We start from the raw sequence: 15,422 nt of genomic DNA on the forward strand, positions 1-15,422 counted from the left end.
TCATGGCCGAGATGATGAAATGCCATCAACGTCGTCTGCCAAGGCCGATGCCCAATGTCATAGTAGAGAGCATGTAAAATCCAAAAAACAAAAGTTCAGTAAAATGACCCAAAAATCTAAATTAAAAGCATCTGAGGAGAAGCGTAAACTTGCCAATATGCCATTTACAACACGGAGTGGCAAGAAACGGCAGACGCCCTGGCCTATGTTCATGGCTAGTTCATGAACCAGCTTCACATGAGGATGGAAGCACTCATCCTCCCACTAGAAAAATGAAAAGACTTAAGCTGGCAAAAGCACAGCAAAGAACTGTGCATTCTTCTAAATCACAAATCCCCAAAGAGAGTCCAATTGTGTTAGTTGTGATGCCTAACCTTCACAACACTGGAAGGGAAGAGGTGGCGCCTTCCACCATTTGCACGTCCCCTGCAAGTGCTGGAAGGAGCACCCAAAGTCCAGTACCTGATAGTCAAATTGAAGATGTCACTGTTGAAGTACACCAGGATGAGGATATGGGTGTTGCTGTGGGGGGCTGTGTGGCCCCCCAAAGAAATGCCACCCCACACCATTACTGACCCACTGCCAAACTGGTCATGCTGGAGGATGTTGCAGGCAGCAGAACATTCTCCTTGGTGTCTCCAGACTCTGGCGCGTCTGTCACATGTGCTCAGTGAGAAACTGCTTTCATCTGTGAAGAGTACAGGGCGCCAGTGGCGAATTTGCCAATCTTGGTGTTCTCTGGCAAATGCCAAGTGTCCTGCACGGTGTTGGGCTGTAAGCACAACCCCCACCTGTGGACATCGGGCCCTCATACCACCCTCATGGAGTCTGTTTCTGATCGTTTGAGTAGACACATGCACATTTGTGGCTTGCTGGAGGTCATTTTGCAGGGCTCTGGCAGTGCTCCTCCTGTTCCTCCTTGCACAAAGGCGGAGGTAGCGGTCCTGCTGCTGGGTTGTTGCCCTCCTACGGCCTCCTCCACGTCTCCTGATGTACTGGCCTGTCTCCTGGTAGCACCTTCATGCTCTGGACACTACGCTGACAGACACAGAAAACCTTCTTGCCACAGCCCGCATTGATGTTCCATCCTGGATGAGCTGCACTACCTGAGCCACTTGTGTGGGTTTTAGACTCCGTCTCATGCTACCACTAGAGTGAAAGCACCTCCAGCTTTCAAAAGTGACCAAAACATCAGCCAGAAAGCATAGGAGCTGAGAAGTGGTCTGTGGTCACCACCTGCAGAACAACTTCTTTATTGGGGGTGTCTTGCTAATTGCCTATAATTTCCACAGGCTGTCTATTCCATTTGCACAACAGCATGTGAAATTGATTGTCAATCAGTGTTGCTTCCTAAGTGGACAGTTTGATTTCACAGAAGTGTGATTGACTTGAAGTTACATTGTGTTGTTTAAGTGTTCCCTGTATTTTTTTGAGCAGTGTGTATATATATATATATATATATATATATATATAATATATATATTGAAGCGCAATGGAATTTGCTGCACTATTTAAGAAACTGTCAATAAATAAATATATATTTATACAGTTATATAAATATGTGTATCGCTCCTTGCTCCCACACACACACACACACACACACACACACCACAGTCTGTCTCTCTCCAATGATTCCATGCTGCATTCCCAACTTCCCCACCCCATCCCAAAGCCCTGTATCCCCTCACCAATCCATGCTTACCATGGGACGAAACTCACCTGTGCTGCACTCACCAGTGTCCAGAACCAAACGTCACACAGCAGGAACCATGTGGCCCTCACATCCCACCAGAAGAGGCTAGCGCAGGGCATGGGAATCCTGGCTAGCGGTGCTGCTGGCATGTCCCGTAACTGACTGCAACTGAGCTGGACATGGAAGAGCAGGCGCACACTATATGTGAGAGGCTCCTGTCACTCTGTTAGAGCAGCCACACCGCATACAGCTCGCTGCCCTATTTGAACAAGATGGCTCGCATCCCTGTCGGGCACTATGCAGTATATACTTGGGGCCCCTCTGATCTTTAGGGCCCAGTACAGGTGTCCCCTTTGAACCCGCCCCATTCGCCAGCACTGTGTGTACCCTGTATGAGTATCCTAAACTTTCACCATTAATATGAACACAGTGGCGCACCCAGGGGGGTTTCCAAGCACCCAGAAACCCCACCCCCTCCACCAAAAAATAGTTTTTTGTTTTGTTTTTTAGTTGCATGAGTATTGTTAATGGTTGTCTAGCATCCTCTGCAACCTGCTGTCTTCCTGGTGGCACTTGTGAGTGCTTAATAAAAGTTTACTTTATTTTAATTATAGTACATATATATCCATGTGCATACATACATACATATATACATATATATATAGTATGCTCCGGGGTCTGGCACTCCATAGTAATAAAAATAAGATGCGCCGGTGCCCTCGCTGGTAATGGATAGACAAGCATGGAGGCGCGGCACTCAGCTTTTCAGAAAATGAAGAGACGGACACGTATTGCCGATGTCAGCGTTTCAATGTGTATTCACATTTTCGTCAGGACAGAGAATAGTATAAAATTACATACCTTTTATAGCCAAACACCATGTGCACTGCAGCCGTGGGGAACGGGACCAAACACCCGCCCCCTGGTCGCCTAATGCTGACGTCATCCGTAGACGACTATTCAGACGTGATTACCATCACCATAGTTACTAAAAACAAAACACATAACACAATGACTAGACTGTGATATATTGGTTCAGAGTGATTAAAGCTAATAACGCTAATAAGCGATCATACATGATGAGAAAATGAGATTAAGTAAGATAACAGGCAAATTGTTAAAGGACATGCATGCTACCAATAATTAACATAGTTATCTCAGAGCCGCATAAGAGATGTTCTCGTTCAAACCTCTAGGGCTAATAACATCCAACCGGTGTATCCACTCAGCCTCTCGTCTCAGTAATTTTAACCCCCTATTGCCACCTCGGATATCAGCGGGGATCATATCAATCATCCTATAGCGTAAAGTATTTAATTGATGTTTATATTCTAAAAAATGTCTCGCTACTGGCTGGTCACTTTTACCAGTGAGAAGGGCGGCTCTGATGGCTGCCCGATGTTGTCCCATCCGGACTTTAAATTTACAAATAGTTTTGCCAATGTAGCAGAGACCACAAGGGCATAATATCTGATAAATTACATAAGTAGAATTACAATTAAAGTAATATCTAATTTTGTAAATCTTACCTGAATGAGGGTGAGAGAATGTGTCACCTGTCAGCATAAATTGGCAGGTGACACAAGTACATCTAAAACACCCCACTCTATTGTTGTCCATAAAGGTGGAAGATGTTCCTTTTTTTGAAAAATTGGAGTTGGTTTTAACGAGGATGTCCCTGAGGTTACGTCCTCTTTTATAACAAGGCATGAGCTGCCGCTGATTAATTGCTACAGCTTCATCATTTTGAACTAGAGGCCACCATTTTTTTGCTGACTTATTAACCATGGCTGAGGAAGAGTGATATTTATTAACCCACGGGAATTTAGCGGCCATATTACTATCGTCGCTTGATGATTTATTTAATAAAATGGTTAATAAGTCAGCAAAAAAATGGTGGCCTCTAGTTCAAAATGATGAAGCTGTAGCAATTAATCAGCGGCAGCTCATGCCTTGTTATAAAAGAGGATGTAACCTCAGAGACATCCTCGTTAAAACCAACTCCAATTTTTCAAAAAAAGGAACATCTTCCACCTTTATGGACAACAATAGAGTGGGGTGTTTTAGATGTACTTGTGTCACCTGCCAATTTATGCTGACAGGTGACACATTCTCTCACCCTCATTCAGGTAAGATTTACAAAATTAGATATTACTTTAATTGTAATTCTACTTATGTAATTTATCAGATATTATGCCCTTGTGGTCTCTGCTACATTGGCAAAACTATTTGTAAATTTAAAGTCCGGATGGGACAACATCGGGCAGCCATCAGAGCCGCCCTTCTAACTGGTAAAAGTGACCAGCCAGTAGCGAGACATTTTTTAGAATATAAACATCAATTAAATACTTTACGCTATAGGATGATTGATATGATCCCCGCTGATATCCGAGGTGGCAATAGGGGGTTAAAATTACTGAGACGAGAGGCTGAGTGGATACACCGGTTGGATGTTATTAGCCCTAGAGGTTTGAACGAGAACATCTCTTATGCGGCTCTGAGATAACTATGTTAATTATTGGTAGCATGCATGTCCTTTAACAATTTGCCTGTTATCTTACTTAATCTCATTTTCTCATCATGTATGATCGCTTATTAGCGTTATTAGCTTTAATCACTCTGAACCAATATATCACAGTCTAGTCATTGTGTTATGTGTTTTGTTTTTAGTAACTATGGTGATGGTAATCACGTCTGAATAGTCGTCTATGGATGACGTCAGCATTAGGCGACCAGGGGGCGGGTGTTTGGTCCCGTTCCCCACGGCTGCAGTGCACATGGTGTTTGGCTATAAAAGGTATGTAATTTTATACTATTCTCTGTCCTGACGAAAATGTGAATATACATATATATATATATATATATATATATATAAACACACATATGATATATATACATGCGTATATATATATACACGTGTACTGTATGTATATATATATATATATATATATATATATATATATATATATATACATGTATGCCTGTTTAATATGCTATGTGTATATGTATGTATGTATATATATATATATATATATATATATGTACCAAGGAAGCTGTCAGCGCCACAGATGCAGTATCTCTAATATCAACACTAGTATTAGGACCAAACAGTAAAATGACTAAAAAAACTAAAAATAACTGCTTAGTGGGCACTCCCTATAGTTTATTAGGGCGTCAGCCTATTTACCTCAGGTAAGATAAGGCACTGGTATAGATGCCTTGAATAAAAGTGTGTGGACAGGGAATGAGGTATTACAGGCGACCACTGGTGCCAGATAATATTATAAAAACTAGGCAGTTTAGTAAAAAAGGAAAATCATTTATTTATGAAGCACTAAAACATACCAGCGTCTTAAAAAGGTGGGAATTAATACAGAAAAAATACATACACAAAAACGCATAAAATACTCGTAAAAAAAAACTCCAAGAGAAAAGGAGCATAAAAAGTAGGACATAAAATATACAGGAATAAAAGCAATCAAATTTCAAAGAAAAGAGGAGTAAATATCTTAACTTAGTGTTTGAGGTTAGATCAAGGTAGAATCCAACGCGTTTCGTCCTGTGTGGACTTCTAAGAAGGACTTCTAAGTTTGAAACGCATCAAGCTAGTGGCTTTCGTTTGTGAAGGGTGTTGCTGTCTGACCTGGACGATCGTTCTCCTCTGATGTACTGTGGAATCCGGAGCTTCCAGTGCCTCTTGGGAGAGTAACTTGAAACCAGATGCCAGCCACCCCCACATCCACTTTTATGTGGTTATATGCTTGTTTTACTTGTACCATTGTGAGTGCTTAGTGTAAATAAACCTGTGGTATGTTTGTCAAATTGGTCTGTTCGATGATCTGTCTCCTTTTATCGAGATAAAGAACTGTGCCCTGAAAGGACACTCAGAGAAAAACTGCTTCAGACCCACTAAGCCCTTAATATAGGACGAAGAGCAAATCCTTCGGTCCGCAGATCTTTTAATGTAAGGATTATATGGTGTTGCACCCACCGCTTTCCATTTTTTCTGTTTATGCATTATTTGGAATCTAGGTGAAGGTTTCTGTGTCAGTGGTAGGCTGCTCTTACACCATTGGTAGTGCATTGTGATTGTATTCTCTGTTTGCAACAGTCAGAGCTGCCAAGAACAGGCTATGGAAATGCGGAGGTGCAAATATTTTAGTTTTCAGGCAAATTTGGGGAAACATGGCCACACATCCTAAAAAAAAAGTAAAAATGGGGGTGGTTACACAGGGGGCTGCACAGAGGACAGTGTCCTGAAGGGCCCCTCCAACAAGCCCGGGCCTGGGTAATTAGTACTCCACCCCCCTATTGGTGCCCCTGCCAACAGTTATCAAACTTGCATTCTTCTTAGGTATGATCCTGTAAAATCTACACTCCATGCCACTGTACAAATTCATTTTAAATATTAGTAAGTGTCATGGTTATAAACTTTGTTTTATATAAGTACAGTACATTATAATTATATTTAAAATATTTAAATAAATTGTGTCCTTGAAGCACACACCTAATTCCCATGCTTTTCTTACAGAATAACTGTAATTTGACTATGTTAACCCTTTGTCTATAGAAGGGCAGTGAGCTATCCCCTTACTGTTGGATAACAGCGTGATACACTGCATGTGAGTGGTACGTATTTGGCGATGACCCTGAAAGCAGCACTTAGCAATTTTTCATAAATGATTTCCTTAGGTGGTAGCAGTGCCTGGTAGGTTCTGTAGTTCAGGATGTTCAATTTAAAATCGCTTAATACTGAGCATTAGCAACATTCTCCCATGGTTTGACCTACTTTACATACTACTCCCCCATGTCTTTTGATGACATTTAAATATCTTTAAAACAAATGTGGTAAGATAAGCTTAAACTTTTGTTGACAGAGAAAGAACAACTGGTCTATGTAGTGTGTCCATTTATCTTTCCACTTCTGGGTCATTTGTAGTACGTAATATTTCCTCAAGATAACCTTAAGGAAGAATTCTTCCATTTTTGTACCATGTTTGTAGCACTATGCCCAACACATTTCTAAATGAATATACCTAATTTTTATGCTGCTATAGTATAAACAAAATGTGTACTAATTTAAATGGAACAAAAACACTAATAGCAGTAGCAGTAATAATAGAATACTCATAATAATAATAATAGAAGTAGTAATAAAAACTGCAATAATATAAATACTAAGTATATATCATTTACATATTTCCACTAAATGTGTAGTACTCATTCATTTTAATATTATTATTCTTATATAATAACTATCCATGTGAATGACTACTGACATTTGGAGAGCAAAACTGCACAGAGTGCGACTGCAGCACAGTCCAAAATTCAAATAGAAGGGCCACACTAACTACCATCTCAAAAACTGCCAAACATTGCTTGCCTGGACTCACTGGCAGTTGGCATGGCTCCTCTATTTGAATTTTGGACTGTGCCGGAGCATCACCTGTGGAGCCACCGTTAGACTTGATCCTGACCTTCTGAGATTCCGAATTCCCAGACCTCAGCCTGTTGATGGACTGTTCTCCATCTCCTGGCTTTGGCTAGTTCCTGTCCTTCCAATCAGTTACATGTGCATCTTTAGTATCAGCATTGTAAGTATTTTTACCTATTTTCCTTCTGTTAAAACATCACTCACCCATAGAATATTTCAATATTTTTATTACATTACTGGAATCACCTTATCAGTACATCCTAAGGTAATCCCAAGAAGGGCTCCCTGAGTAATACAATGGGTGTGGCCAAATCTGTTGCCACACCCCATTAAAAAAATGCAGGAAAAAATATGCGCATAGCACAGCATCCCTCCCTGCATGGAAGAGTTATTTCTCCACAGCTGGTCTGAGACCTTGTGAGGCCTCTCAGACAAACCTGGGTAATTAGTACCGTTTCCCCTCTCCTCTTTGAACCCCTTTTCTCAAGAGTTTTTTCGACAACAATTTGGTGTGATTAAAAGTCTTATAATTTTATTTTTTATTGATGTCCAATCTTCAGTTATAAAATACATAGTGTTTGTTACTTGAAAACAAAGTATTTAAAGCTGCTGAATAGGGACTGATGTGCAGTCTCAGCATACAAAGTTGTTGTCATCATTATTATTATTATTCTATTAGCTATTATTACAAATATTTAGTGAATAAGTTCTGGTATAGGTTCAAATACATGTTTATATTGCATGTAAAATGAACAAAAGGAAATGGAACAGAAGAATGTTTGCAGGTAAAAAAGAACTGGTTCTGGGGGGGGGCAGTGTTTCTGAAAGAAGTTTAGGAAAATCAAATACACAGCTATGTTATAAAATAAAAATAGCCATTGGCTTTGGTATTGTAATTACCATTATCAGCATTACTATGTGAGCACTAAATAGAGAGGTTTCCTATGTGTACAATGCCCCAAATGCACTAGCTGGAACCTGCTCCACACAGTCATATTCCACACGGTATCCGGATGATAGATAGACAGTGTCTAGTTAGACAGTCAATAGATAGACACCATGGGCCAAATGTAATAGAGTGAGAGTTTCAGAAAGTGAAAGATTTAGTAAGGTTTTTCAGTTTTTTTAAAGTGGCAATCATTTACACTGAAAAACCAGGTTGATCTTGCTGTGTAAATGGTTGCCACTTTAAAACACTCACTTACAAAGCACTCACCCACTCCTCTCCCATTTACATCTCAGACCTTATCGCCCTTTACTCTTCCACCCGTCCTCTTTGCTCTGCTAATGCACGCCGACTCTCCTGTCTTCTGATTACTTCCCCCCACTCCTATCTCCAAGATTTTTCATGTGCTGCTCTCTTTCTCTGGAATTCTTTACCTCTCCCCCTCAGCCTCTCCACCTCTCTACAGAACTTCAAACAGGCTCTTAAGACCCACTTCTTTGCCAAATCTCATCCTAACCCCCTGTCCCATGCTCGGTCTACCCCATCTGTGTCACCCCTGTCTGTCAACCCCTCCCCTTTAGAATGTAAGCTCTCACGAGCAAGGCCCTCTTCCCTCAAGTGCTTATCCTTTTCTTACTTTAATAATCCTCAACTGCCCAAATCCCGCAGTTTTTTGGACACCTTTAAACTTATCTCTATGTCATCTACTGGTGTAGTTATGATTAGTTACCCTGTACTTGTCCTATATTGTCTTCAACTGTAAGTCACTGTTTTCCTGTTTTGATAATGTGCATGTGTACTCTGTAATTGGGCGCTGCGAAACCCTTGTGGAGCCATATAAATAAAGGATAATAATAATAATAATAATAATAATAATAATAATAATAACACTGCAAAACCTTACCAAATCTCTCACTCTCTTACATTTGGACCAATATTTTAGACAGACATTAGGTTGATAGGGTCAAAAGTTCGACATGAAAAAGGTAGACAGCACAAAATATTGACAGGGTCAAAAGGTCAATAGGGTCAAAGGTCGACATGAAAATGGTCGACATAAAAAAGGTAGACACAGGTTTTTCTTAAATTTTACATGTATTTGGAGTTTTTCCTACCTTCTCTATCCATGTCAGCATAGAATTTGTTATAAAGCCTGAAGCATGGCGAGCGTAGCAAACCCCACGAGGGGATACTATAACAAAAAACAGAGTAATGCAACTTGCGCCTTCCTAGCTGCTGCTCAGTCCTGCTCAAAAGAACACCACTTCTTTAGTCGACATATATTCTAAAACACAGAAGAGCGGTCCTCAAGCGCTGCTAGATTTTCTCAAATTAATTTTGTGAACACAGTTCTGTTGGTATATGTGAGAAGAGATCACGGCACCAAAATATTCAATAATCAATGTCAGCTCCAAACTTTTCTGGAATAGACTCCCTTACTCACCGTTAAACAGTGAGATGCATGCGCATAAAGGTATCTTTTTACTCGATATTCCACTTGTTCATAATAAACTGTACTCTTATGGAACAACACTCACCTGGGTCAAAAGACCCTATATGCACCAAAAGGTTTCTTTTTCCTTAGGATAACCGTTAAACAGTGAGATGCGTGCGAAATAAAGAGATCTTTTTACTCGATATTCCACTTGTTCATAATAAACTGTACTCTTATGGAACAACACTCACCTGGGTCAAAAGACCCTATATGCACCAAAAGGTTTCTTTTTCCTCAGGATAACCTTCACGACACATCCAAGTCTCAAAAATACACAGGGTAAAATCCAAAATAGTAAAAAAGGATTTTTATTTACTTAAAACCAAGTTCATGAAAAATAGTTAAAAAGATTCTTTAATATTTTGTAGGTAAAATACAAAAGTTGTATAAGAACGACAGAAAAACCTGGAGGGCATACAATTTTGTATCACTCTATACCCATTGGCATTAGGAATGCAAAAAAATATAAGGAGCCAGACTGATTCACCTCGATGTTCCCGGGAAAAACAACATCGAGGTGAATCAGTCTGGCTCCTTATATTTTTTTGCATTCCTAATGCCAATGGGTATAGAGTGATACAAAATTGTATGCCTTCCAGGTTTTTCTGTCGTTCTTATACAACTTTTGTATTTTACCTACAAAATATTAAAGAATCTTTTTAACTATTTTTCATGAACTTGGTTTTAAGTAAATAAAAATCCTTTTTTACTATTTTGGATTTTACCCTGTGTATTTTTGAGACTTGGATGTGTCGTGAAGGTTATCCTGAGGAAAAAGAAACCTTTTGGTGCATATAGGGTCTTTTGACCCAGGTGAGTGTTGTTCCATAAGAGTACAGTTTATTATGAACAAGTGGAATATCGAGTAAAAAGATCTCTTTATTTCGCACGCATCTCACTGTTTAACGGTTATCCTAAGGAAAAAGAAACCTTTTGGTGCATATAGGGTCTTTTGACCCAGGTGAGTGTTGTTCCATAAGAGTACAGTTTATTATGAACAAGTGGAATATCGAGTAAAAAGATACCTTTATGCGCATGCATCTCACTGTTTAACGGTGAGTAAGGGAGTCTATTCCAGAAAAGTTTGGAGCTGACATTGATTATTGAATATTTTGGTGCCGTGATCTCTTCTCACATATACCAACAGAACTGTGTTCACGAAATTAATTTGAGAAAATCTAGCAGCCCACGAGGGGATGCCTTTCTACAGTTGGGGGTCACAGATGAGAAAACTAACCATTCAAACCCCCAAAAATTCTAAAAACAGTTGTCTACCTTTTTTATGTCGACCATTATCATGTCAACCTTTTGACCATGTCTACCTTTTGACCCTGTCGACCTTTTGTACTGTCTATTTTTTCATTTCTACCTTTTGACCCTATTGACCTATTGACCCTATCGACCTTTTGACTTTCTAACATGTGATATCTGTCTATTTACTGTCTAACTAGACACTGTCTATCTGTTATACTACACCCGTTTCACACCATAAAGATGGTGACCTTTAGTTCCATGTAGAGTACCAATAAAAATTAATGTATGAGTAATCCTTCAGACCTCTAACTAGGGGCATGAGAATCCATATGAAGATTGTTTCCAAGGTGGTAATGCAGCTTTAAAATCAGGGTACCACCATTTTATGACAAAAACCTTTTTTCTGCATTAATTAGTTATTAAAAGTGGAATAAAGCTCTTTTTTCTACATCATGGTGATGTGGCTATACGTGGGGGAGTGGCCATGGAGCATGGTCATTCCTTTTTCAAGTTGTGGTTATGCCTCTTTTCCACTCTCAAGCACTGAGAGATGACCAAATAATTTCTCACTGCCCACCTCTGAGCACCCCTGTACTACATGACTAAAAGGTAGTACTTAGTACTGTTTAAAGGCAATTCAATAATGAAACATAATTGAATATAATTCATGTTAAAAATCATAAAAAATGGATAAAATATTAGAAATAACAGAACAGTTTACAATTGGAATTCTGAGTTTTGTAATAACACTTTTGTATATATGGCAAACAAAAAGTGCAATCAGAAGAGATGAATCAAGTATCTCTGTTACCAGGAAACAAAGTATCATTGCTATTTACAGTTTTTGAAGAAAGACAACAAGATATGGAACAAATAAATATCCAGCATGAAAATAAAATAAAAAATAGAGAAAGGCCCTGCAGGTAGACAGAAGTCTTGTATATGTCACATAAAATACAAGAAGCTGTGCTAAAACGACAGGTAACAAATTATTGTATATTTTATTTGATTAAAATAAGCTTCACAATATCAGAGAGGATAAAATGGTCAAGAGCCATTGCATATTCCATTTAGTAGTCTCCCTTTTGCCTTCAACACATGATTTTAGTGACACATATTGCAAAATGGGAATTATTATCTGGGACTGTGTATGAAAATGAAAAAGAATTACCAAATATTATTGTGCAGCATTCCTTAGTGGTAGATCAAGAGCTTGCAGGGCTGGAACCTTATTGTTTTAATATTACATACTGTAGAATATGGATTGTTAATTAAAATGTATTTTACTATATATAGTAATAATCAGCCCACAAGTAGGAACCCATCATGCTGTTTGACAGGATAGGTATGCGATCCTGGTGGACAGGATGCCGGTGATCACAATACCGATGCAGGCATACTGATGGTGACAATCCAGACAGAGAAGCGGTAAGTATTTTACCTCATAGTCCTCTCCCTCAAACCCTCCATAACCACAGCCTAACCCTAACCTCTCCCCTTAGTACCCTTAGTATCTAAACCTAACTCCCCTTTCCACAGCCTAACCCTAACCCTCTACCATTAGTGCCTAAACCTACCCCAGCCTGGTGGTGCCTAACCCATCTCCCCCTCCCCACAGTCTAACCTTAACCTTGTCCGACCCCCCCAGAAGCCTAAACATAACCCTCCCCACCCGGCAGCCAAACCATTACTCTCCTTACTATACTTTCCTTTGGGATCCTGGCTGTCTGTATTCCGGTGTCAGGATGCTGACCTGGTCTGGATTTCAGTGTCATGTTCCAGCAGCTGGCAGGATTCCGGCGTTGGTATTTCAGCTGCCGGGATCCCAACAGCCGGAATCGTGAGCGTATACCTGTGTGCCTATAGCTGTAGGTCTATCACTGGTGGATTTCTGACCTAATGGTGTCAATCTTATTAGCTGTGGGTCAACTGGTGGCACAAGTAAGCGCAGATACAGTGTATGCCACACTTATGGTATCTCAGGACTCTCTGATTTCCTGCATACAAAAATCTGCTAGTCCGAGGCAAAATCATGCCCCTCGAACCTAATAGAATTGATCCCAATAAATCCACATGTTGTTTGATAGATATGGATGACCTAGTGATTAAAAATGGCAGGAACTACACTCAGCCAGTGCTTTTATTACGCTAGCCTAGACCTTTATATTTTCTTTAGTTATAGCCAGTGCTATTTTTGTAGGAAAATAAGTTCAGGAACTGTGGGTGGAGCTACCAAAGGGACGAGGCATCAATTGGTACATAAACTTTTTTTTAAACACATAATGCCCCAAGTACTGCCATATATACACATAATAGCACCTGTAGTGCCAGATACACATAATGCCCACAGTAATGCCGGTTACACAATGCCCCCAGCTCTGCCAGTTACACAATGCCCCCAGCACTGCCAGCTACACAATGCCCCCAGTGCTGCCAGTTACACAATGCCCCCAGCGCTGCCAGTTACACAATGCACCCAGCAGTGCTAGATACACAATGCCCCCAGCGCTGTTAGTTATGCAATGCCCCCAGCAGTGCCAGTTATGCAGTGTCCCCAGCAGTAGCAGCAGATACACAATGCCCCCTGCAGTGACAGATACACAATGCCCCCAGCAGTGCCAGTTACACAATGCCCTCAGCAATGCCAGTTACACCCGTACTATTTTTTTTAATAATAGGTTTAGGAACTACCAGTCTGGAGGCGGAGCAATTAAAAAAGTTATAGATAGATGATACTGTAGATAGTTTATAGAAAAGAAGGCACTCAAAATGGAAAATAAATTTTGACCCAGGACAGGTTCAGGAACCCACTTCCTGATGATGTCATATTTAATCAGAGGTTCAGGAACTCAGTTCCTGTTGGTTCCTGCTGAAAAATAGCACTGGTTATACAGTATCTATTAACAAAGTGATATAGAAGCAAATTAACTTGTAAAAACATAATTCTATTAAATGAACATAATAAACGTTCTACTGGAAATACACTAATATAAAGATCACAAAAGTATATTTATCAGATGAATGTAATTATAGTAAACCTGATACTCTATATCTATTCCTTATCTTTATACTAGTTTTACTGTAAAAATGTGGTAGTCATTGCACTGTCAGAAATCAGCGATATAGGTTTAGAAATTAAGTTTTCCACTTAAAATGGGTTACAATTACTACAGAGGAAATTAATATATAAAATTTTTGCACTCATCTTTAATAATTGCAAAGTAATCAAATAACATAAATGTAGTGTTTCTGTGTAAACCTTTCTGTGCAATACAAAAGCTGTGTTTATATCAATCCATATTAAATTTACTATCTTACATGTGCTCACACAATGACACAGCAAATGTAGACATTTACACAATATCATTAGAATTATGCAGAAAATACAGTATAAAGGTTCCCTTTTATGTTTTGCAAATTTCACATCTATATGGTCAAACCACTGCTGACATTAAAATACAAATTATTGTTGTGTTTTAGCGTAAAAAAGAAGATATTTATCTCAGATAAGATAATCAATCTTGTTTGAAATATTTTAACTCAGAAATAGAGACATACGATTTTTAAATAAAAGTTAGATTAGATTATCCCTAACAGGAAATCTCAGACTGCTGCATCTTGGTAAATGAATATATCAATACATATTGGAACAAATCAGCAAATAATTATATAGAAACATCCTGTCATGCATGTTACTCTAGAAAATGAAGCAGTGACATGCTTTAAATTTCATTGTGTATGATTGAGGGGGTAATTCAGAGTTGATCGCAGCAGCAAATTTGTTAACAGTTGGGCAAAACCATGAGCACTGCAGGTGGGGGCAGATATAACATGTGCAGAGAGAGAAAAGGGCCCCATATACTTGTCCGACCTCATGTCGGAGGCGATCGCAGGCGATCACCCCGGCAGCCTCCTGGGGGGCAGTATCGCCAAGGATACATCAGATGCTGTCCTTTTGCATCAGATGTATCCTGGGTGATCCCAGCCATGCCCCCAGGTCGGACCAGATTGAATGTGCAGCACATTCAATCTGGAGGATCTGATTCGATGCTCACGGGAACGCGCATTGGATCGGCATGGAGACACCTCAAAAATGCCCGATTTCACCCAATATATTGGGCCGAATGCCCGAATTGGGCTGAAATCGGGCATTATTGCTCTAGTGCAGTGTTTCCCAACCGCGGTCCTCAAGGCACACTAACAGTCCTGGTTTTAATGATATCCAGGCTTGGACACAGTTGACTTAATTAGCACCTTAGTTATTTTGATTTAACCATCTATGCTGAAGCCTGGATATCACTAAAACCTGCACTGTTGGTGTGCCTTGAGGACCGCGGTTGGGAATGCCTGCTCTAGTGTATGGGGCACTTTAGATTTGGGTGGGTTATATTGTTTCTGTGCAGGGTAAATACTGTCTGCTTTATTGTTACACTACAATTTAGATTTCAGTTTGAACACACCCCAACCAAGTCTAACTCTCTCTGCACATGTTATATCTGTCCCCCCTGCAGTGCACATGGTTTTGCCCAACTGCTAACAAATTTGCTGCTGCTTCGATCAGCTCTGAATTAGGCCCTCAGTTTCCTAGATCACATAGCAC

Source organism: Pseudophryne corroboree, chromosome 1 (genome assembly GCF_028390025.1).
Source record: "Pseudophryne corroboree isolate aPseCor3 chromosome 1, aPseCor3.hap2, whole genome shotgun sequence".
Taxonomy (NCBI): Eukaryota; Metazoa; Chordata; class Amphibia; order Anura; family Myobatrachidae; genus Pseudophryne; species Pseudophryne corroboree.